The 25,150-nt window shown below is 39.7% G+C and overlaps 1 protein-coding gene, 1 long non-coding RNA gene and 1 pseudogene across 7 annotated transcripts in view; 1 reads left to right on the forward strand and 2 right to left on the reverse strand.

Moving 5' to 3' along the window:
* The window catches only part of DACH1 (dachshund family transcription factor 1), a 514,217-nt gene that overhangs the window by 383,112 nt on the left and 105,955 nt on the right, over positions 1-25,150 (reverse strand). The gene's annotated exons all lie outside the window — the stretch shown is intronic.
* LOC144588293 (uncharacterized) overlaps positions 9,727-25,150 on the forward strand; it is a 52,052-nt gene continuing 36,628 nt past the window's right edge. The window contains exon 1 of the long non-coding RNA XR_013543791.1: positions 9,727-9,788. This is a non-coding gene — a long non-coding RNA (uncharacterized LOC144588293). The remainder of the gene's footprint in view (positions 9,789-25,150) is intronic.
* On the reverse strand, positions 10,686-10,840 carry LOC144588507 (U1 spliceosomal RNA; annotated as a pseudogene).

A 25,150-nucleotide genomic window follows, 5' to 3' on the forward strand; every position in this document is an offset into this window, starting at 1 on the left:
ATTTTCAAAACTAGTACTAGTGATTTGCTTAATAGCAAAATTTTATCCACATTTTCTGGCATATTTGAAGTTGGTGACAGGACATTTAACATAAAATTAGCCATGATTTCTTGAAACTGATTACACTGCATTATAAAAGCTCATACACCTGCTAGAAAAATTTCAAATTGTTTCCACCTATTGCATCATTGAACACGGCACGCAATAATTAACACCAAGTTTGACATGCTCCTATCTGCTGATCTTTACTATGGTACACTTGCTACTCCCCCTAGAAGAGAAGTATGAAAGGGCTCTTTAAAAGGAAAAAAACTTTCCCTTTAAGTAATTAATACCTCTTAATTACATGCACCAAGCTAGAGACAATGAAGTCTTCACAGAACTGTAAGTATGGTAAAAGCAACAAAGAAACACTTTTGTTAAAACATTGTAGTGTGTGTGTTTTGCTCAGTTTTTTAAAGTTTAACCTCTGTGGATCAATGTGCTTCCTTAAAAGACTTTAATAAATTAAAGTGCAGAGAGCTTTTTTTCACCAGGCAGAAAAAGCTGATGAGACAGGTTTAGTTTAATCTCAGGCAATAGAAGTCATTAACCATTCTCTCAGGGATTAAAATATAGCTTGCCCTTTTCTTCTCTCACTTATCATTAGCATCACTTTAATCTCCTAGCGTTTCACACTGCTATTTTAATCATTACTTACTGCCTTTTGACAAGTGCAGAACATGCTTTTTTCTCATTGAGGCAATATCCTGGTTTTAGCTGACAAATGTAGGACATAATGTAAAAATATCAAAGTGACATCTCTTAAAACACACCTTCATCATAAAAATCTCTAAAGTTACAATATTCCTTTGTCTAATGCTGCTACTGAAACCATCGTTTGATAGGTTTATCTATGGCACAAAGAAAAAAGTTTGCTGCAAATAATACAACTGCTAAATTCACATGAATGATATACTCAGCAGAGGCACTGATGCGACTCTGATATACATGTACATACAGTAAACACACACAATTTAGACTGTTCCTCTGCATTCCTAATATATCCAGTGATGAACCTGGTACCATGTATTGTTCCAAGAAATTCTCTTCTACCATTAATTACTTTTCAATAACTGAATACAGTGGTGCCTCTCATAGCGAGGTTAATCCGTTCCGGATTAACCTTCGCTATGCTGAAGCATCGTTGAACGGATCAAAAAAACCCATTGGAACGCATTAAACATCGTTTAATGCGTTCCAAATGGGCCAAATACTCACCGTTCAGCGAAGCTTCGTAATGGCCGGCAGCCATTTTCGCGCCCTCGCCTCGCTTAACGAGGGCGCGAAAACGCTTTGCGCGGCCATTTTGGGCCATTTCCGGGCTTCCGGCGGCCATTTTGGCCGCCAAACAGCTGATGGTCGGGCTTCGTTTTGCGAAGATCGGTAAGCGAAACGCTTACCGGTCTTCGCAAAGCGAATTTAGCCCTATTTTAAAAACGTTAAGCGATCGCATTAGCGATCCGAAAAAACGGATCGCTATGCGATTTCATCGTTATGCGGTACGCTCGTTAAGCGAGGCACCACTGTATATTATAAAGAAACATGTGGATTGTTTGGGCTTCATTATTTCACTTTACATACTGCAAGTACAGGTGAGAGGGATATTAACACAACAAACTGACTATTTTATAACTTAACATTTTGTGAGCCTTTATATTGTAAGATTCAGTGAAACAACTAATGGATTCCAATGGTTGCATAATGAAGGGATTTCTTTTCCATGAGGAATGTTGTTAATCTTGCCACTATATGCTGTTTAATCAAGTTCAGGCCAACTTACCTTGCCAGATTGTTAGAAGGAATAGTCTAGAGAAACTAAGCACTGTTCCCTGGGCTCTCTGGAGGAAAGTCAGATATGAACTTCATTCCAAAGAGTACAATTCTTTTTATCCTACTTAACTGAGAAAAGTTGTGTGGATGTTTATAGTTTTCTTTTTACAATTTACGGTAAAATATTATTGTTGCATCCCTTATAAAGTGCAAATTAAATCAAAGTCATATATGTTTCCTTAGAAATTCCACAAAGAATCACTTGCTAATTTATTAATTTAGTTTCAAATAAGAATGTTAAATATTGAAGCTGTTTAACTTCCATTTTGAGAGAAAACAAAAATATTTAGCAATGGTAAACTGAAAAAATAATCTTTTTTTCTTTCTTACAGTTCCTAATGTTTGGCCTCAAGCCCTTTAATCTAGTCCATCTGTAATGATCTCATAGTACTTTCAACCATTATTTAACTGTTAGGAAGAAAATATGTTGCACTGTATGTTTCAACAATAAAATCCCTTCTTAAGCTTCACAAAGCAGAACAATTCATTATTTGATCTCCTTCCAGGTTCAAAGTCTGTCTTATTGCAATACTTCAAAGAAATCTGTAATCAAAGACAAACAGCTGTAAAAACAATCTTTTATTACTTTATTATCATCTCTTATATATCTTTAGGGTAAACCAATGGAAATGCAACACAAATAACACATAACAAAAATCTTTTCCCCTCTAAATAGCCATTAGCTATAAATAGACATGCTGCTATCTTTAGCTAGTGTTCAAACCAAAGGATAGTCTCAATCTAGCACCATTCATTTCCATTTAGCAACATTTCAGCTTAGTCCCTGCAGGTTCACACTTTACACTCGAATGTTAATTTACTGTTTTATGCAAATACCTAATCCATTAAAACAAACAGGTTACCTCAAATGCATTCACACTGGTTTTCACTGGTCACACATTAATGTAATCTATCACACCTAGAAAGACATGTAAGAGGTACAATTTGATCAGTATATGTAACAATGGAATACAATAATAACTTTGATATTCCAAATAGATCATTATGAAATTTATTGTTTCTACATCTCCTATCATAAAATATTTAGAATCTGAAATAAAGGGGGAAATAATTACATCCTTCAGAGATGTAGTCTGGAATTGTACCACATAAATTCAAAACTCAGTTATCCACTGCAGACGTGTTTCCCTGTATCTTCACCATGATTACGAAATGTGGAGAAAAGGATGGCGCCATCAGACAGGACTAATGGCCAATCTATGTTTCAGACGTTGATAGTACAGTCACAATATTGCCAGTATACAGTATGGATCCCCTTCAGGGATTGCTGCCTTCCCGTGACAAAGGGGCTTGAGTAATTCAGAGAACCTATGGGCTATGCCATGCAGGGACACCCAAGACGGACAGGTCATAGTGGAGAGTTCCGACTAAACATGATTCACCTGGAGCAGGAACTGGCAATGCCACACCAGTGTCTTTGCCAAGAAAACTCCATGAACAGAAACAAAAGGCTTAAAGATATGACGCTGGAAGATGAGCCCTTCAGGTCAGAAGGCATCCAACATGCTACTGAGGAAGAGCGGAGGACAAGGACAACTAGCTCCAGAGCTAATGAAGTGGTTGGGCCAAAGTCAAAAGGATGCTCAGCTGTGGATGTGCCTGGAAGTGAAAGGAAAGAAAAATACTGCATAGGAACCTGGAATGTAGGATCTATGAACCTTAGTAAGCTGGATGTGGTCAAACAGGAGAGATGGCAAGAATAAACACTGACATCCTGGACATCAGTGAACTAAAATGGATGAGAATGGGCTAATTCTATCCAGACAATTATCATATCTACTATTGTGGGCAAGAATCCCATAGAAGGCATGGAGTAGCCCTCATAGTCAACAAAAGAGTGGGAAAAGGGGTACTGGGATACAATCTCAAAATGATAAAATGATTTCAATATGAATCCAAGGCAGACCGTTCAACATCACAGTCATCCAGGTTTATGGACCAACCACCAATGCTGAAGAGGCTGAAACTGACCATTTCTATGAAGACTTACAACACCTTCAAGAATTGACACCAAAGAAAGATGTTCTTCTCATTATAGGGGACTGGGATGCTAAAGTAGGGAGTCAAGAGATAAAAGGAACAACAGGTAAGTTTGGCCTTGGAGTTCAAAATGAAGCAGGGCAAAGGCTAATAGAGTTTTGTCAAGTGAACAAGCTGGTCATCACAAACACTCTTTTCCAACAACACAAGAGGTGACTCTACACATGGACATCACCAGATGGGTAATACCAAAATCAGATCAGGAAAAGCAAGATCTGGAGCTGACTGTGGCTCTGATCATCAGCTTCTTAAATTGAAGCTTAAATTGAAGGAAGTAGGAAAAACCACTGGGCCAGTCAAGTATAATCTAAACCAAATCCCTTATGAATACACAGTGGAAGTGAAGAACAGATTTAAGAACTCAATTTGGTGGAAAGAGTGCCAGAAGAACTATGGATGGAGGCTCATAACATTATACAGGAGGCAGCAACAAAACCATCCCAAAGAAAAGGACATTCAAGAAAGCAAAGCGGCTGTCCAACAAGCCTTACAAATAGCAGAGAACAGAAGGGAAACAAAATGTAAGGGAGATAGGGAAAGTTACAGAAAATGGAATGCGGACTGCCAAAGAATAGCAAAGAGAGACAAGAGGGCCTGCTTAAATGAACAGTGCAAAGAAATAGTGGAAAATAATAGAAAGGGAAAAATCAGAGACCTGATCAAGAAAATTGGAGACATTAAAGGAACATTATGTGCAAAGATGGACAAGATAAAAGACAAAAATGGTAGGGACCTTATAGAAGCCGAAGATATCAAAAAGAGGTGGCAAGAATACACAGAGGAATTATACCAGAAAGATTTGGATACCCCGGACAACCCAGATAATGTGGTTGCTGACCTTGAGCCAGACATCCTGGAGAGTGAAGTCAAGTGGGCCTTAGAAAGCATGGCTAACAGCGTGGAGGTGATGGCATTCTAGTTGAACTATTTAAAATCTTAAAAGATGACACTGTTAAGGTGCTACACTCAATGTGCCAGCAAGTTTGGAAAACTCAACAGTGGCCAAAGTACTGGAAAATATCAGTTTACATCACAATTCCAAAGAAGAGGAGTGCCAAAGAATGCTCCAACTACCGTACAATTGCACTCGTTTCACATGCTAGCAAGGTTATGCTCAAAATCCTACAAGGTTGGCTTCAGCAATATGTGGACCGAGAACTCCCAGAAGTACAAACTGGATTTTGATGAGGCAGGGGAACTAGAGACATGCACTGGATTATGGAGAAAGTCAGAGAGTTCCAGAAAAACATCTACTTCTGCTTCATTGACTATGCAAAAGCTTTTGACTGTGTGGACCACGACAAACTATGGCAAGTTCTTACAGAAATGGGAGTTCCTGACTACCTTATCTATTTTCTGAGAAATCTATATGTGGGACAGGAAGCAACAGTTAGAACTGGATATGGAACAATTGATTGATTCAAAATTGGGAAAGGAGTATGACAAGGGTGTATATTGTCCCCCGGCTTATTTAACTTATATGCAGAATACATCATGCAAAAGGCGGGAGGAATCCCAACCCAGAATTAAGACTGCCAGAAGAAATATCAATTCATGGCTGCTGTCACCATCTGCAGTGATCATGGAGCCCAAGAAAGTAAAATCTGTCACTGTCTCCATATGCAGATGATACCACTCTGATGGCAGAAAGTGAGCAGGTCTTAAAAAACCTCTTAATGAGGGTGAAAGAGGAGAGCGCAAAAAATTTTCTGAATTTCAACATAAAAAACCCCCTAAGATTATGGCCACTCGTCCCACCACCTCCCGGCAAATAGAAGGGGAAGATATGGAGACAGTGACAGATTTTACTTTCTTGGGCTCCATGATCACTGCAGATGGTGACAGCAGCCACGAATTTAAAAGATGCCTGCTTCTTGGGAGGAAAGCGATGACAAACCTAGACAGCATCTTGAAAAGCAGAGACATCACCCTGCCGACAAAGATCCGCATAGTCGAAGCTATGGTTTTTCCTGTACTGATGTATGGAAGTGAGAGCTGGACCATAAAGAAGGCTGACCGCCGAAGAATTGATGCTTTTGAACTGTGGTACTGGAGAAGACTCTTGAGAGTCCCCTGGACTGCAAAGAGATCAAATCTATCCATTTTGAAGGAAATCAACCTCGAGTGCTCATTGGAAGGACAGATCCTGAAGCTGAGGGTCCAATACTTTGGCCATCTCATGAGAAGAGAAGATTCCCTGGAAAAGACACTGATATTGGGAAAGTGTGAAGGCAAATAGATAAGGAGACGACAGAGGACAAGATGGCTGGACAGTGTCATCGAAGCTACCACCATGAATTTTACCAAACACTGGGAGGCAATGGAAGACAGGAGGGCCTGGAGTGCTCTGGTCCATGGGGTCACGAAGAGTTGGAAACAATTTAACAACTAAACAACAACAACATACAGTATGGATATTTTTATTTTACTCATGTAGGTTTATTGTGGCAACTATTCTATAATGGCATGGAAAGAGGAAGTCAGCGTTGCAAATTCTGTGACTAGCCTTTACAAGACTGCATTATTTTAATTGCTGGTGATTGATTGATTGATTGATTGATTGATTGATTGATTGATTGATTGATTGATTGATTGATTGATTGATTGATTGATTGATTAACTGACTGACTGATTGATTTACTGACTGATTGATATACCTCCCATCTGGCAGGCAAGGCCACTCTGAGCAATTTACAACTAACACAAAACAACAAAGTAGCAAAATAACAAATAACAATATCAATACATTAGGGGCACAAATCAAAAATCAAAGTGCAGTGAGGACAAAAATACAATACATTAAATACAATTACAAGCATAAAAATATAAAAATGGAAGACGTCAGTATGATGGATGTTAAATTATCAGGTACTATTGTATGAGGGTCTTGTTTGTTCAGGGAAAGCCTTTCTAAATAGCCAGGTTTTTAATAGATTTTTGAATGAGATCAGTGGAAGAGGCCAGGCGGACTTCGGGCAGAAGACAGTTCCATAGTTGTGGGGCTACTGCCAAGAAGGCCCAATTTCTGGTAGTTGTTTTCCAGACCTTTCTCAAGGTCAGAACTCTCAGCCCCTTTCCTGCAACAATCTTATAGGATGGGCAGACCTAACTGGAAGGAAGCGTTCAATCAGATATTGAGGTCCCAAACCATTTAGGGTCTTATAGGTTAATACCATCACCTTGAAACTGGTTCGGAAGCAAACAGTTAGCCAGTGTAAGGCGGCCAGGCTGGGGGAGGTATGTTGGCATTTTCTAACCCTACTCAGAAGTCTGGCCACCATATGCTTGACCTACTGCAGCAGTCCCAAGGGCAGCTCCATGTAGAGGGCATCACAGTAGTCTATTCACGAGACTACCAGCACATGAACCAGCATGGTGAGGGACTCGGTGTCAAGGTAGGGATGTAGCTAGGCAAACTGCTTTAAGTGGAAGTAAGCGGATTGGACCCCAGACACTATCTGAGATGTCATTGACAGTGATGGGTCCAAAAGCACACCCAAGCTATGAACCTCACCCTTCATGTAAAGAGTAGCCCTCGCAAAAGATAAGGAGGCACCCAGACCACTGACACCAGGGGTCCCCACCCACAGAATCTCTGCCTTGTCCGGGTTCAGCTTCAGTCTGTTGTCCCTCATCCATCCCAGCACCGCATCCAGGCAACGTTCAAGGGATGGGGCAGCATCCACTGCAGAAGACTGGAAAGAGAGATAGAGCTGAGTGTCATCTGCATATTGGTGACACAAAGCTCCAAACTCCTGATGACCTCCCCCAGAGGCCTCATATAGATATTAAATAGCATTGGGGAGATGAATACCCCTTGTGGGACTCCACAATTGAGAGTCCATGGAGCAGACAGCAGCTCCCCAAACCGAACTCTCTGAGGACAGTCCTCCAGGGAGGATCAGAGCCAGGCCAATGCCTGACCACCAATCCCCAACCCCAAGAACCTCCCCAGGAGGATACCGTGGTCGATGGTATCAAAGGCTGCTGAAAGGTCAAGGAGGACCAGCAAGGACATTTTGCCCCTGTTGGCCTCCCTCAAGAGGTCATCTTGCAGGGCGACCAATGCAGTCTCCATGCCATGACGTGGCCTGAACCCGGACTGGAACGGATCAAAGGCATTGGTCTCCTCCAGGAGAGCCTGAAGCTAATCGGCCACCAGTCTCTCCACCAGCTTGCCAATAAGGGGGATACTGGCGACTGGACTATAGTTGTTGGTATCATCAGCTGCCAAATTGGGTTTTTTTTTCAGATTGGCCTAATGAGTGTCTCCTTGAGGGTGAGGGGCACCCTGCCCTCAACGAGTGATCCATTAATAATAGCCTCTGCCCACTCAGTTGTTAGCAGCCTTGCTGCTTTCAAGAGCCAGACCGAGCAAGGATCTAGTGAAGATAATATTGATTTCAAAGTGATAGCTCTTCAAAAGCATACTAGCACATGTGATTTGGGTCCACAGAGCAAAATCAAGTTCTTACCAAAAATCAGTTTGTAGGAAAGGGGCTATAATTTCTATACTCATACTACAACTGAAGCTAATTCTCTCATCATTTCTTCACTGCATCTTGTCAAGAGGTTATAAGTAACAGACAGACAGACAGACAGACAGGCAGGCAGGCAGGCAGGCAGGCAGGCAGGCAGGCAGGCAGGAAGGCAGGAAGGCAGGAAGGAAGGAAGGAAGGAAGGAAGAAAGAAAGAAAGAAAGAAAGAAAGAAAGAAAGAAAGAAAGAAAGAAAGAAAGAAAGAAAGAAAGAAAGAAAGAAAGAAAGAAAGAAAGAAAGAAAAGTAGTAGAGACTCCAGATTCTAATGATCACTTGTATGTCTTTAATTTACTTCTCCAGGTCTTTGGGAAGGGTTGTATTTAATGGAAAAAATATTTTTCTTTAATAATGCAAAATATACTGTAAACAGTTCCATTACACTGATTCCAATTCAGTATTTCTCCTACTATTAAAGTACTGTTTTATATAGAACTCTGTTCCATCCATTTGTACTAGTTAATCTGAGTTGGGCCTTCATATAATCAGCAATTTTATACAAAAAGAGCAGAAAGCAATACTCCCTCTATTGCCTTTTCCACCCACTTTCTTTTTGCCAGGCCCCATCTTTTCCATATTCTCATGACTAGGGTTACTGCTGGCTTTCAATGCATTGTTACTTCCAGGAAGGCGGAACTTGAAAAACTTACCCCTTTGGACAACAATTTCCAAAAAAAACCCAAGTCAGTACAGCCACTATTTGAAGAACGCTGAGTAGTCCAGAAAAACAATTTTCCAAACTCTTGGTCCAATATTGGAAGCAAAGCATAAGCATGAGAGACAAAGAACAGTCAGCAATGTTTTCTCTGATGGAAGACACAGTATGTGGAGAAAAACATTGAAGCACTCATGGGACTAATTAAAAATTATTACACTCTAACCAGTCGGTTTCAACATGTGTTAACCTTTGCCAGGGTATTCCAGGTATAAAATACTCATGGTGGTTAAGCATTCCCTTCCTCTGGGAGCACTTTTGGAACTGTGAAGGTTACCCAAGGCTACACAGACTGGCTCTTCTAGGAGGCACCATGGGCAATCAAACCAACCTCTGTCTTCTCAGTACTTTAAAAACAGAAAACCCTGAGCAGGTTGCCATGAATCAGAATTGACTTAAGCGTATGCAAATACTGTATTACTATCATGGGACCATCCAGTGGCGTACTACTTATTGTGGTCACTCCATTCTGCCAAACATTTGCAGATGAGATTAATTTCATACGTGTTCACTGATTATAACTTACATTTTCCATTTTCCAGGATGGAATCACTTGTCTTGTGAGATTGCACAAACAAACCAAATACTTGGCATAGCGGACTTGGTAAGTCACAAGAAGGGAGCAGAATGGAGATGACATAGAAATGTTCTGTCTTAAGTGATAGTTCGTAAACAACAAACTCTTTCAAGGAGTTATGACAGAAGTGCTGACACCATCCATCCTACAGGCCCACACATGACAAAAGGGATGTCACATTTTTCCCATCACCATTCCATTAATGTATATAAGATACCACCCTCTTCCACAGCGTTGAGCAGAAAACTAAGTGATGTTGTACATCAACTCAGTCTTAAGGGCTAGTCATGAAGCTGAACAGTCAAGCTATAGTCTCTTCATTTCTCCTTTTGAAAGATGTTCAAATTTACTGAGGATCTGAGTAAGATGAAGTAAGACTAAAATAGAATCCGCTTATTCCCAAATGCAAGTTTTTAAAAACAATAGGACTATGCAAGCTGATTTAGTTTCATCTACTGTGCATGCAAAAAGTGCTATTTAGCAAAACTATCTTGCAGCTACTCCAACTGCTTCATGAACTGAGATAATTTAGCACACTAAGTCATCTCACATCTATAATAGCATATGCCATCTACTTTGAACGCAGCCCCAAAGCACAGATTCTCAGATTACCGTATTTTTCACTCCATAAGATGCACTTCCCCCCCCCAAATAGAGGGGGAGAAAGTATGTGCGTCTTATGGAGTAAATACAGTAAAAAAAAGGGTTCAGCCACCACCACCCAGAAGCCTCCCACTGCCATGCTGGGAGGCTTCTGAACTGGCATCAGAGACTTGCTGTTTGGACCTCACCATTCTGCACTGCTAGCTATCCAGGATCTGCTTCCTGCAGCCCACCTGGAAAACCAGCAAGGCCAACAGGCCTATGGCAGCAGGCAGTGAAAACAGCCAAGGACCAAAGGGGAAAGGGTGATTCTAGAAAGACCAGGGGAAAACATAAACACAGTCCCCCACTTAGGCAGTTGATTTTCCCACATTTGGGGAAATCACAGGGGTCAGCACATCCAAAGTGCAATAGATGAGCCTTACCCTGGGAAAACCACTTTTACAATAATGGTATCTCCCCTGCCAGGTATGAGTTAGAATGGCCCCTGAAAATTCTTCCCCTTTCTGTGTCCTATCCCCCAAAGGCATGGTGACACCCCAGCTGCACCTCCTGATCAGAGCAGGGCTGCACAGCCCCAGTCCTGAAAGAGGCCAAGAGACCTACTCAGTGTTTTGGGGTGCCCCACAGGACCCTCATCAGGGGCTGGAATGTTCCTCCCACAATCTTCCAGTGCACAGATATTAGCATACCTAATATGTGGGGAAGGCAGGGAAAGCGGGGAAATTCAAACTTCCAGTTAGTGAAGAGGCTGCTTGTCTGCTTCCTTGCTAGTACAAGCAGTTAGAGAGCTGGGAGAGAATCCTGGGACTGCCTGGTATTGTCATTTTAAAATGTAAAAATTAGTCTAAAAGCTGCTTGTTTTGGGTTAAACCGTGCTTGGGTGAAAAGGAGCTCCGTTTGAATTGAAACCTGCTTGTGTAGAAATGTTCATGCTTGCCTTAAAATCTGCTTGTTTTTCTTTAAAAGCTTCTTGTTTTGGGTTAAACCCTGCTTGGGTGAAAAGGTGCTCTGTTTGAGTTGAAACCTGCTTGCCTGGGAAGTGTTTCAGACCAGCACTGATCAGCTGTTAGGTGGGGAGACGGGAGGGGGCAGGAGCAGGAGCGGAGAAGAGCACAAAATGGCTGCCGGCTGCCTGCTGGCTTTTAGCTGTTTGGGGCTCTTTTTTTTTACTGTTCTGGGGTCTATCAAGGCACTGTGAAGAGCTGGGCTCAGTCTACAGTCCCTGGTAAGTGACTTTCTTTTAGTTTTTTAAAAGTTTCTGACCTTTTTTTCCCATAAGAATGCATTAATTAATTTTCAATGCATTCTTATGACAAATTTGGATTCGACTTGCAAACTTTTCAACTAGTTCTGGGCATCTAATAGAGAATGTATTTCTAAAGGGTGTTGCAGCAAGGAAACTAACTGTGCCTCATGACTTCTAACTGGATTACAGTGCCTGCTTCCTGATTTCAGCTACTATAGTTTGTATTCAGTTTTTTTGGCTCATCAAGAACATTGTTCATGGCTGTTGTGCCTTGCATGCTATAAATGTTCAATTATGTCAGAAACCCGAGATTTGGTCTTATACTGAGCATATGCTACTGCTGGTGAATGGGTTAAGCTTTGTGTTGTGTTCTTTTGCATAACCTAAAGTAAATAAGGAAAACCAGCTGTTAAATAGTTTAATTCCACTATTTATCCTCCACACAACTAAAAGGGATCTCTCAATGCAGTGCCAAATCAGACAAACCATTTCTAACTTAATATAGGCTAGAGCTGTAGATGGGCAGAGTTGCACAACAATCTCATCTGTCATTGAGACATTTCTATAAGCATGGGGAGGAGGTGGATGAAAGGAAATGGAAAATATAGGTAGTGTGGTATAGGTCTTATCACTGGCTGATAATGATCTATATGTACTTGAATTAAATTTAGGGTACACAAATTTATGGTACATAAACTAGAGTATAAAGCTTTAAGTCTCTCCATTTGTTAATGACAGTGGTAATGGTTCTTACTGCCACTGTTGACTGCTGTTCACTTTACACGGTTCAAATGTTATTCTGCTATAGTTTATTAAATATTTTATTACACTATTTGGTTCAGAATATATTTTCCCTGTTTTCCACCTCTAAAAATTATGTGCGTCTTAAGGTCCGGTGCGTCTTATGGAGCAAAAAATACGGCAAATTAGAGGCTGCTCGATATCAACTGAGAATTGAGATTTAAGATAAGATTCAACTCATAACAGAAAGTACATTTACTCTATGAGATATTTCTGTGACCTCTGTTACATTTATGACAAAACTGGGAAACTGGACAGGTGTTTATAGGTCTGCTCTTGAGAGATTCCATTCCAAAACCAGTGGGACACAGTCCTTTCAAAGTCACTAAAAACATTTTGTAACACATAGAGAATACCAAATATTTTGTACCATCTCATAGCCTAGCACAAATTGTCATGCTCTCAGACTTATCAGCATCCTGATGAGGACACAAGAATCTTATGAGCCAGTGATTGCCCTATTTTTCCCATCCCTCAGCCACACAGGGGCATGAAGCTACAGAAAATATCCACAGGTCTTTTTAAGTGCCTCAGCTAGCCTCTGAATTCTGTACTAGAGATGGGCTTGTCATAAGCCATTTGCCTCAAAGGCAGTACTACAGGAATCCCTGTCCCACCTTCTCATCTGAGTGGCCAGCAGCTAGAGGAGGCAGAGGAGGGAAGTCTGGGCTCCAGACAGGACTGGAAGATTGTGCAATGGGAAGGAAGGAGCCGTGTGCACTGGTAGATAAGTGGGTGAGCTGGGGGGGGGGATATTTGGTAGCTATGTTGGCCATGCAAATTATCTATAATACAGCAAAAAGTACTCTGTGCCCATCTCTTTTCTGGACCCATCAGTCTTCTTCAGGCCTTAATTAACTGCAGTTCTCTGATGGGACAAACACTTTTCTTATGAGGGAATGTACTAATTAATATTCATTTCTACCTACTATCCAAGGTCCTCACAAGTCTGTACTTCGCACCCGGATCTTTTCAAAAGAGATTTCCAGTGTAGCACCTGGAGATTCAAAAATGTCTACCAGAGTAACACTTGAAGGTGATGGTAGACAGAGAAGCAGAAGGCCACAATGCATTCATTCAAAACTTTCAGTGAAATTAAAGAAACACACTTTATTTCTTCAAATATTTCTACTAAGACTTTCCAGTATGGAACAAGAGAGAAAATGTATAAGGCAGTGTACACCATATGAAACCAACCATTTCTGAGAAATATAATGTATGAAGAAAATTATTTACTAAAAGGCAAGAGACTAATGGATAGGCATTGACCAAAATCCTATTAGTGTTCATAGAATCCTATTGGATTGTGTAACCTGTCCTGGTTCACTGCAGTTAACTGACAAGCTGCTGGTAGTACAACAACAGGTAGTACAACAGGATACAGGACCAAGTATGTGACTGACACATGCTGTGGGACCTTGTCAGTTAGCAGCAATTGCTTACAATATTGTTAATTTGGTCCACTGAGCAACAGAGAAAACCTACAAACAAGACTTTCCCACACTCACCTGGGACGGCTCTCTGAGTTGGGGATCGGCTTTCCGGCCTTGGTCTGGCTTCAACCATTCCTCAAGGACCGTCCTCAGAGAGTATAGCTTGGCGAGACAATGTCCACCCCTTGGACCCTTGACTGTGGAGCCCCTCAGAGGCTGATCATCTCCCCAATGCTGTTTAATACCTATATGAAGCCCCTGGCAGAGGTCATCAGGAGCTTGGTGTCACCAATATATGGATGACACTCAGCTCTATCTCTCCTTCCACCCTTCTGCAAAGGATGTTGTCCCGTCCCTTGAGCACTGCCTGGATGCTGTGCTGTTGTGGATGAGAGATAATAGACTGAGGCTGAACCCATGTGGGTGGGCGCCTCCCTTTCCTTCGGAGACAGCTACTCCCTCTGCTAAGGATGAAGTTTGCAGCTTGAGTGTACTACTGGACCCAGAGCTGTCAATGGAACCTCAGATAGCATCTGAGTCTGGGGTCCATTCCGCCTACTTCCAACTACTTCCAACTAAGGCGGATTGCCCAGTTGTGTCCCTACCTTGACACCAGGTCCCTCACCATACTGGTTCATGCACTGGTAGTCTCAAGAACAGAATACTGTAATGCCCTCTATGTGAGACTACTCATGAGGCTGTTACAGATACTTCAGCAGGTCCAGAGCACGACGGCCAGATTATTGAGTGGTGTTCAGAAACATCAAAACATTTCTCCCACTCTGGCCACCCTGCACTGGTTACATGTCTGCTTCTGTGGCAGTTTCAAGGTTATGGTGTTAACTTATGAAGCCCTAAATAGTTCATGGCCTCAATACCTGATAGAACGCCTCCTCCCAAAGAGATCTGCCCATCCCATTTGATCTTCCCAGGCCAGGCGTTTGAGAGTTCTGCCCCTGAGAGAGGCCTGGAAAGAGAGATTCCTCAGATCTGGAACAAGCTCCTGCTTGAAATCTGCCTGGCCACTTCACTGGGAATTTTCAAGCAACTGTTAAAAATGTGGCTTTTCCAGCAGGCCTTCCCAGATCTTACAACACCTTAATTACAACACCAAATTACAGTGACTAGTCTCAACATTTATATAATCAATCCTGTTATCTTGCACTATATTATATTATTTTATATTATTTCAACTATTTTATTTAAATTGTTGGTTGTTTTATCTTTATTTTGATTTTGTATTATTGTTTTCATTGTCGATATACTGTATGTTTTATTTGTCTAACATGTAAATCGCTCAGAGTGGCCTAATAGCCAGATGGGTGGCATAGAAACCGAATGAATGAATGAATGAATGAATGAATGAATGAATGAATGAATGAATGAATGAATGAAAGTATTATTTAAGCAAGGGTATAAGAAATGTAGCCCTGGAAAAGTGGAATGCAATCAATGTAAATTTAGTTAAAAGTTTGAACAACAATGAACTGTTTGATAGAGGTTACTTCAGGTCAAAGAGATGTAGACTTGGAAAGAAAAAGAAAGAAAAAAGTAACAGTTTAAAGAGCAGTATACTAAGTGCCCATTATAGGCTGTTGCAGAGCTTTGCAAACCTCCCATTCATTTCTAAATCTTGGCAAATAGCAGATCCTATGGAAAAGTCTATTAGGTCCACAGCTGTAACAACTCCCATAGAGAATGCATGATATTTGCTATCAAAACAGACTCTATAAGAAAATGCATTGAATTTGATAGCTTAGGACAGAGAAAAGATAAGAGAGAATGTTATTGTTTCCTCTTATCAGAGAAAGTTTGCTTGGATAGCAGAGTCTATGAGATTTTGCATTGGCCTTTACTAGGGGAAGCTTCACACTTGGCAAGAATATGTAAACAATAGATTAGGATATATAAACATCTATGTCTATAAAAGGGCTAGTGTAATGTAAGCAAACTGCCAGCCAGCAAGAGTCGGAAGAGCCAAAGTGAGAAGCCGGGGGAAGAAAAAAGACAACTGCAGAGCCAGCAGCAGAGAGACAGCACAAAGAAATAACAGATTTTCCTCCATAGATTTTAACTGCAGATGGCTGAGGGAGTATGTAGAAAACTTAGTATCTTTCCATGTGTGTGTCCAAATATGTTAAAAAGCTACAAAATGTATTTCTATTCATATTGATTTTAACTTTTTAAAGAGATGTCCTTTTTAAAGCTATAAACTCTTATAATTAATTATTTATAATTCTTTTTGAATACTTGAATTATTTACTGTTGTTAACTTTTAATTTTGTGTTTTTAATTATATAAGCCATATTGGATCTTTTTTAAAGAGAAAGCAGGGTAAAATGTTTTAAATAAATAAAAATAAATATTTCTGGATTGAGTTTGAGGTCTAAGTACTTGTTTGTAACTTTTTTAGCTAAAAGCTTACAAATGAAATATATTTGTCTGACTTAAGTATTTGCCTAAAACTTAAGTTCAGTCCTCATATATTTTTAAGGATACAGCTTTGTTCATAGCTGTAAGTAATTTTTTGAAGTCTGTAAGTAAATTTTTGAAGTAACATGCTTGTTATAAGTTTTAAACAACTTTGAAGTATCTTTAAATGTTGTGCATAGAAGCAATGTGGATGAATAAAACTTGTAGAAGTAGACAGAGAATTTTGCCTGGACTCATTTTTCTCCATTTGCTTCACCATGAATGAGAACAGTGGCTTATTCTCATCCTCTGAAGAGTGATGGATTAAGATTGGGAGCTACATTTTGTCAATGTAGATTGATTAATTACCTTGATATTCCTGGAAAACTAGAAGCAAGTAAATGACATAGATCTTGATACCCAAATGAACTCTGATACAATTGTCTTGATTATCTGATTCACAGTGGTACTTAACCCTTTCAGGAATAATTATTTACTCTGACAGACCACCACAGACTCAAACTACCAAAGGGATGTAATAAAGTTCTATAGTGCTCTGAGGGCACTGATTGAGTCTCATACTTTTGACCTTGATAGTGAGTTGTGCAAACATCAGTAGTGTTCTGGCCGATATGATTAAATACGTCAGGGATACCAAAACTAGAAAATTCAAGTAACCAGAAGACCCATCTGAGAGAGGATAAGCCAGGTCTCCTTCAGCAGAAAAATTTAATAACTACTAGAAGCACCATAATCTATGACAAACATAACTCAATTATTCATGGAATCTGCAGAATAATTTATCTAGAAGACTTTCACTGGTGGGCAGTTTCATAAGGGAGAAGGCAGTTCTAAGTCATGTTGAGTTTTAAACATCATAAGCAAGACTTTGAATTGTTGTGTGCTGTACAGGTCAGAACTAGAGATGGGCGTATTTGTATTCAGATACGAATATCCCCACACAGCTGGCGTTAACTAGGGTCCATCCCCATGGTCCACTCACCAATCTGACGCGGATGTGGACGAATGATTCTACGAATGGCTCCTCAGTGGGTGATCCACTTGCCACTCTTCAGCCTTGCAACAAGGCTTGTCCTCCCGCCTCCTGCCAGGAATCATGTTGTCTGTGTCCGCGGCAGATCGGTGAGTGGTCCATCTGGCCCCATGGAACTGGACCCTCATTAATGCCACCTCTGCAGGGATATCCATATACGAATACCCCATCTCTAGTCAGAACCAATTTACAGTGACCTTAATAGGGCTTTCAGGGTAAGTGAGATATTTCAGGAGTGGCTTTACCAGTTCCACACTCCCAGTGAGTCTTCATGTCTGAGCAGGTATTCAAACCCAGGCCTCCCATGTCCTAGTCCACCGCTCTATCAACTACACCACACTGAGTATCTAAGATTTTGAATAGGGGCCGGAAATAAAAATGGTTGTTAATGTTAATCCATTTTTGTAACCGGTTTGAGTGAGGATGTTACGTTTCAAAGAGCTCTGAAGGCTAAAAATAAGAGCCTCTTATGATATATGTCATGAGTAGATTCTACATAATACAAGGTACAGCCTTAGAGTTTGAGGGCACTAAATCAAAATTCTAATAAGCACTGGTCTAAGTAGCATGTGTGTCCAAGAGTTTAAAAAAGGCTGGTTGACCTGAATCAGCAGAAGCAACATGAATACAATCAGCAAAGATTTTCTAATGCTAATGCTTACAACTAGGAAGGAAACAACAACAAAGAGAAGGGGGGAAAAGATTTTTCTAGCCTAAGGATTCATGCAGCCCTATGATCTTGGATTTAACATCCAGTCTTTTTTGACTCTTCAGTTTCACATATGCCTACAGTACCAGGAAAATATGGAGTTTTGTGTGTGTAGCTTTTCAAGTAGTATATTCAGTTAAATCAATGAGGAGAAAACAGGATGTAACCAGAAATAATTTATATTTTTTTAAATGTATGTTTTAAATATGATAACACAGAGATTGAAAACAATGACCATCACTCTATTTTTGGAATGCATACAGTTATTTCATGTTTCCTTCTAAGCAGCTCAGGGCAGCATATAGGATCACTCCACTTTTACACTTGGAGAGATCCTTGTGTAAAGCTTGTGAAGTAAACTAAACTGAAAGCAAATGACTGTCACATATGGATTAAGGCATATCATGCCATACTGGACAATATTGCAGAGTGTTTACACCATGACCCTACTTGAATAAATTCAAATTTGTTCCTTTTTTATAATTCTGAATTACTATACAGATAGATCTTCCAAGAGTAAGAATGTCAATGTCATTAGAAAATATTAGCTTGCATTTGTGGATAAAGTAACATAACATGAATGTTGCCCAATTTCTGAAGATTCTGTCTTAAGGCAGGTTCGAAAACCACTTAATGTAACCAATATAAGTCCTCATATAGAATCTCTTTCTATCCATGGGAAAATCATATCATGGAAATTTTCCTGAATTCTCTTAATTTTCCACAGTATTAAATGTGCAATACTATAGATCTAAACAAGTGAATTGTGTTTGGTATGAAATGTAAGTTTTCTGTGCCCTTGTCTAATCAGTATAAAGAATGAAATTTCAATATCACTCTTAAAAGAAACAACAGCAATAAAGTCCAAAATATGGACCATTAATTACAACTTAGAACTGCCATTCTTTAATTACGTAACAAAATGTATTTGTTTTACAGAGTTTATATATCACGTAGTCCAGTAAACACCTCTATGCAGAATTTTCAGGAACCATGCTTCCAGGATTCCATTTCCTTTACAAGATACATTGCACTTAGATTTATGACATTTTGCAACACTTACCATGTTTCCTCGAAAATAAGACAGGGTCTTATATCAATTTTTGTTCCAAAAATGCATTAGGGTTTATTTTCAGGGGATGTTTGATTTTTTTCATGTACAGCAATCTACATTTATTCAAATACAGTCACATCTTCTTCTGGTTGCTGCACAACGGTGGAGGGTGGGGTTTCACTTGCGCTTATTTTGGGGGTAGGGTTTATATTATAAACATCTTGAAAGATCATACTAAGGCTTATTTTCCGTTTAGGTCTTATTTTGGGGAAAACAGGGTAGCTTTATTTATAGAAATACACACAAACAAAACCTAAGCAACAGCAGCCAGTAGAATAGTGAATTTTGTTACAAATGTGGCAGATAACGTGTTGGGTAAGGGCCGTGCGCCCCCTCCCAAATTTGTGGGGAGACACACCCACCTAGTCATGAACTGTCTCTGACTACAAAGTAGCAGATCTATTACTTTACCTAATATTTATAGAGCTATATGTCACTACAAGGTACCTTCAGCCAACCTTCAGCCTTTTTTTCTCTGCTTCATTCTCAGTTAGAACTACAAAATCTGCTTTTTCTTCACACACAAACACAACATCAGCCTGTGCTCACTTTCTCCTAGTTGTGATGATTGTTCCGTGCAAAAGACTCACAGACTGCTAAGGATCTACACTAACTGTTACTAATAATAAGGTAGTCATCTTGTGATCTCATCAACAAAACTTGAGAACAAGGAATGGTGTTCTAGCTGCAGTAGGATGTGGGGGCAGAAAAAATTGAGCCCAGCCAGTATACCCACAGCTACAGTTGCTTTTTCCCATCCCACCGCCAACACTGCTTCATCTTCATTTAGTGAATGCTCTGCAAAGTCCAGAATGTACAGACTCAATAACCATGACTTGCTGCAATAACCCATGACTCTTGCCATTGGATGTCCTTGCTGCAATAGATAGATAAGGGGGAGGGACATATCTCCATGTCTTGGAACTGTTGAGCATGGGCAAAACATGATTAGCAACCGTAAACAGTAGAATTCTATAATTACACGAATTCAGTTCTAATAATCCAGATGACATAAACCACCATTAATGATGTAACAAATACAAATTTTCTCATTCTTACCCACAAATGGATTTTCAACACATGTAGACACCCTCTAAAATTTTTTGCAAGGACTCTGAGATTCTTTCATTGCAACACAACAGTAAAAGAACAGCCCTTTTTTGCTCAGCAACATTTGCAAAACTGTGGATTTTGTATGAAAATCATACTTTGTATTTAAAACCTTTCTGCACAGAATGAATGATTTTAAGCACAAAATGCAAGGGTTTCTGTACAACATACTTTTTTAAACAAAAACTATTTCCAAAAAGGTAAAGAAATGCAAAAATTAACAAAACCTCTCACACTCTACCCTAAGAAGGAGAGAACATTCTCACCTACAAATATGGAATAAGTGAAAATACACATCCTAAGTCCACCGCACTGCAAGAGTGAACAGGAGCCAAGTATTACTGCACTGAATACCACAGGGCCTAGGGTAAAAATGGGTGGCCTTGTGAGTGTTGTTAAAGTCCAGGTTCCATCATCCCTTAACACTGAAGATGCTGCCAAGGTCTGATCTGAAAGGGCCCACAGATTCCACAACTGGTCTAGCCTGGCAAGTTTTGTTTTTCCCCTATATTTACCTGTATGTCAGTGGTCACTCATCCTCCAGAGATTAGTGGGAACTACTGCCAGCTATGGCAGTAAAGAAATATCCTGTGGAAAGCCTATTGACCTGGAAATGCCCTCCTCAGCAAGGCATAACATCCATCAAGATCAACAACAAAGAAGCTCAGCCAGGAATTCTCTGTGGCTGCCTCCTAACCATGGCACTCTCTTGTCAAAATCCAAACCTTAGTGTTTTACATGCATGATTCTGAGATTTTCTTTTTCAGCAAGGCCGAATCCTTTACAGAATTTTAATTTGATTCCATAGCCTATATTTAGCAAGCATAATATTATATGGGTTTAGTTATTAATTTGATTTTATCTTCTTTTGTTTTTAGAATCTGGCCTGTTAGGAAAAAAAAAACCTAAATTAACTAGGTTAATTTAATTGGTTAACCAAATTAATTGGTTACTAAATTAATTGGTTAACTCTACAATTCTACACATGAACAGTCAGAAGCCCCATTTAATTGCACTTCCCCCAAATGGGTATTATGATCGCACTACGAGTAAACACTGTCTAGAAGGGCGGGGTAAAAATCAAATAAATAAATAAATCAAAGTGTACTTGTGTGTTAACTGTCTAATGTACCAGTAATTTGAGCTCTATTTAGGATCCAGAATATTAAGGCTGATACTGACCTGGCAACCCACTGACCCAGGCTTCTATCTGTCTACCCACAATCTATGTTACATTTATGTGAAAAAATAAGGTCCCAGTGCTGGTAAAGGACCTGGTTCCATCACAAGGACACATATTAATCTTTGTACCAACCTGATCCCGCATTCCTTAGGAGCTACTCTAATGCAAATTATACATACAAATTACTATCAGAACTTCTGTGCAGCATCCATGTGTCCAGAAAAATAAAACAATTCTATTGAAACTGGGATTTCTTGAACATTGGGGCCAGCACTAATTCCAACATTTTGAAATGTGAAGATTTGTTCTCATTTTAAGTTATGGTTTTAAAATTATTGATTTTATGCAAGATCTAACATCAGATTTTGTGAAGATTATCATACAAATGGAACAGACCTGTTGTTTCGCCACTGGGAAGGGCTAGAATAAATGGATAAAATCTGTAGGAAAACAGTTTTATACTAAACTGAAAGAAAAACCTCCTAAAAGCTGCTAGAAGTGGAACAAGTGCCTCAAAAGTGGCAGTCTCTCCTTAGCCAGAGGTATTTAAGCACAGACTAGACAACTCTCTATCAGGGACATTGTAATCGCATCCTGCTTTGTATACCCAGAACTGGACAAAGGACTGGGACAGGTGATCTCTAAGATCTATTCCTGCTGGCGGGATAATTCACTGGAGCCAGAGATACTGGAACTTTGATCTTCCACTGTGCTTCCATGGAGGAAAGCCATCCTGTGTAGTCTTAGGCAAGTTGCACAATCTCAGAAGTGCGCCCAGAAGGGGAACAGTAAACAGCTTCTGAGTACACATAGAAAACCCTGGAAAGTCTCCATAAGTCAGAATCAACTTGACAGCACACAATTATTATTAGTAACATTCCATTACTCATATTATTACTAGGTCAAGAGAAGGCACCGATATTCAGCAAACTTGGCAAGTTACAAAATTTGTCTCAACATGTCAAGAAATCCTTACTGAAATTCATTTCAACTTCCCATTCATCTTCAAAATACCTAACTCTTTATATCCAACAGGACTTAATAATGTTTTGAAGCAGGTGATGCAAATGAAATATGATAATTAAAACCAATCTCTTAGCATAAAAAACAAGGGATGTTTTGATTTACAAGAGAAAGTACATCCAGGAAAACATAGTTACATAAAACCAAATGTCGATCCCAAAATATTAACATAGTGTTCTATTTAGCCACTAATGCTGAGTGTAACATAACATTTATTACCTCAAAGGAATTATCTCAAATTCAGGATCCTAACTGGACAGGATGTGATTAACTGATGAAACTTTAGAAACTTCCAAGGAGACAGAAGAAAGTTAAGCTAGCCAACTACCTAAACTTTCATTTACTGCTAGTAGTAAATTGGCAATACTTAAAGATCTCTTTATAAAAACCTGACTCTCTAACTTGGACCAAGGAATTTTCACTGCCATAGAGTAACAGAGCTTGAAAATTCTGGCATCAGCAGGGAAGGCAAGCACTCTGCAGCCAGACACTGTGCGAGAGAGAGAAAAGCAATTAAGGCTCCCACCAGGGATAGAGAACTAAACAAAACCTGGATCTTCACATAAGAGCCTTTTTCTTTTACATGAAGGACAAGGCCTCAAATCTCTTTTTCATGAAATGCTACTATTTAGGACAACACACTTTCAGATTTTCTCACAGAGGATCAAAGTAAATAATGGAAGGGCAGCAAACAAAGGAGAAAACTCCAGTGCCATTACATTAAAAAGAGATAAAGAGGGCTTAGAAGTAATTGAAGAAATTGATGACATTTTCCTAAACATAAAATGGAAATCACTAAGTACAACTATCATACGGATCTGCTCTTAACTCGGTGACAAGCAAGAAATATATAAATGCCTACATTTTATATAGAAATACAAGCACAAAGAATGCATGTACAGAAGTGAGAATTTTCCTTCTTTTATTGTAAATGTAAGACACTATTTCTCATCCACCGCATCCCAATTCTCCCTTTCTTTTCAGCTTTCCCCCAAGGATACCAATCACTTATATGCAAAAATAGCTGTAAAAAAATTAACACTCACACTTTTTACATCAGGCCAATTGCTTTAATAAGAAAATCTCATTTACTATTTCACCATTCTGCTTATATTGAATTACAACTCCTGGGATTTAATGTAAATCTATATAATATGCAGTCACATTAATATTACAGTAAGTGAATTATGAATAAATAGGGTGGAGTGCTACTTTTAAGTAGCTAATTAAAAGCTGTATTTTGTCCTCGTTTTTGTGCACTTTTTTGCTAGGCCTCTACATGAAAGGCTGAAATAGAACACAATGGCCAAAATCCTACATTAGAGTAGGCATATTAAACCAACAGGCATTTAGTGAGTCAACTCTGTGTAAGTTCCATTGATTCAACTGGGCCTACTCTAACTGCAACTTACTATATTAAAAAGTTGCAATTAGAGTAGGCCCATTTGAATCAATGGAACTTACAAATCACCATTGATTTAAAGGGCCTACTCTAGTGCAGCTTACTACACTAAGCAAAAGGATTTCAGCCAATCTTTATTAATGCTTAAATTTGCCTCTTCATTTAATTACAAAACCGGAAAGAAGGTGAAATCAGGAGCCATTTCAGTTAAAAGTTAAAAAGAATTGTTTCTCGGGACTAGATTCTGCAATTAATTGCAACTTGATGTATCATGGAACATTTTACTCCAGTTAACCCACTTCAAATCACAATGTCATCCTAATATAATCTAGGCATCTGGCCTAGATGACTTTAAAAGGAGATTGGACCAATTCCTGCAGGAAAAGTCCATCACAGGTTATAAACCATGATGGGGATATATAATCTCCAGGTTTAAAACGAAGGTACCTCCAAATGCCGGATACAGGGGAGGGGCATCAGGAGACAGGTATTTGTCACGTGTGCTCCTAGAGGCATCTGGTGGGGCCACTGTGAGATACAGGAAGTTGGAAGAGATGGGCCCTTGGCCTGAGCCAGCAGAGCTCTTCTTATGTTAACCAGCAGTAACAATATGTCATAAAATTTATTTGCATTTTATAAAGAAATGTAAGCAAAACAGTAAGCTCCTCTTCTAAGCAGTTAAGAATTTAATACAGTGGCGCCTCGCATTACAATGTTAATTCGTTCCAGTGAAATCGCTGTAGAATGAAAACGTCGTAAAGCAAAAATTTAAAAGCCATTGAAACGCATTAAAACCTGGTTAATGCATTCCAATCGGCTAAGAACTCACTGTCCAGCAAAGATCCTCCATAGGGGCGGCCATTTTCGGGTGCCTGTGCAGCAAAAAATGGCTCCTAAATACAGTAAACACAGTGGGGAGCCATTTTGAGCACCCGGCGGCCATTTTGAAAACCTGACGATCACCTGTTTTGATCGTCGGGAATCGAAAATCGGTTCCCGAAACAGGGAACTGATCATCGCGCAGCGAAATTCCACCATTCAAAATGTCATTTTGCGATCGCTTTTGCGATCACAAAAACCTCGTCGTAATGCAGATTCGTCATTAAACGGAGCACCTGTCTTGCGAGGCACCACTGTGCAGTACATGACAATTGAGGATATAAAGAAGAGATGGGAAAGTAACATAATATGTTAAGATTCAAATTAGATGACACACATTTTTAGAAGAGGTGTTCTATCAAGTAGTGAAAGATATCTGTTTATCACCGTATATGACAAGCAGATGTCATTTCTCAA

The sequence above is a fragment of the Pogona vitticeps genome, chromosome 3 (genome assembly GCF_051106095.1).
Source record: "Pogona vitticeps strain Pit_001003342236 chromosome 3, PviZW2.1, whole genome shotgun sequence".
NCBI lineage: Eukaryota > Metazoa > Chordata > Lepidosauria > Squamata > Agamidae > Pogona > Pogona vitticeps.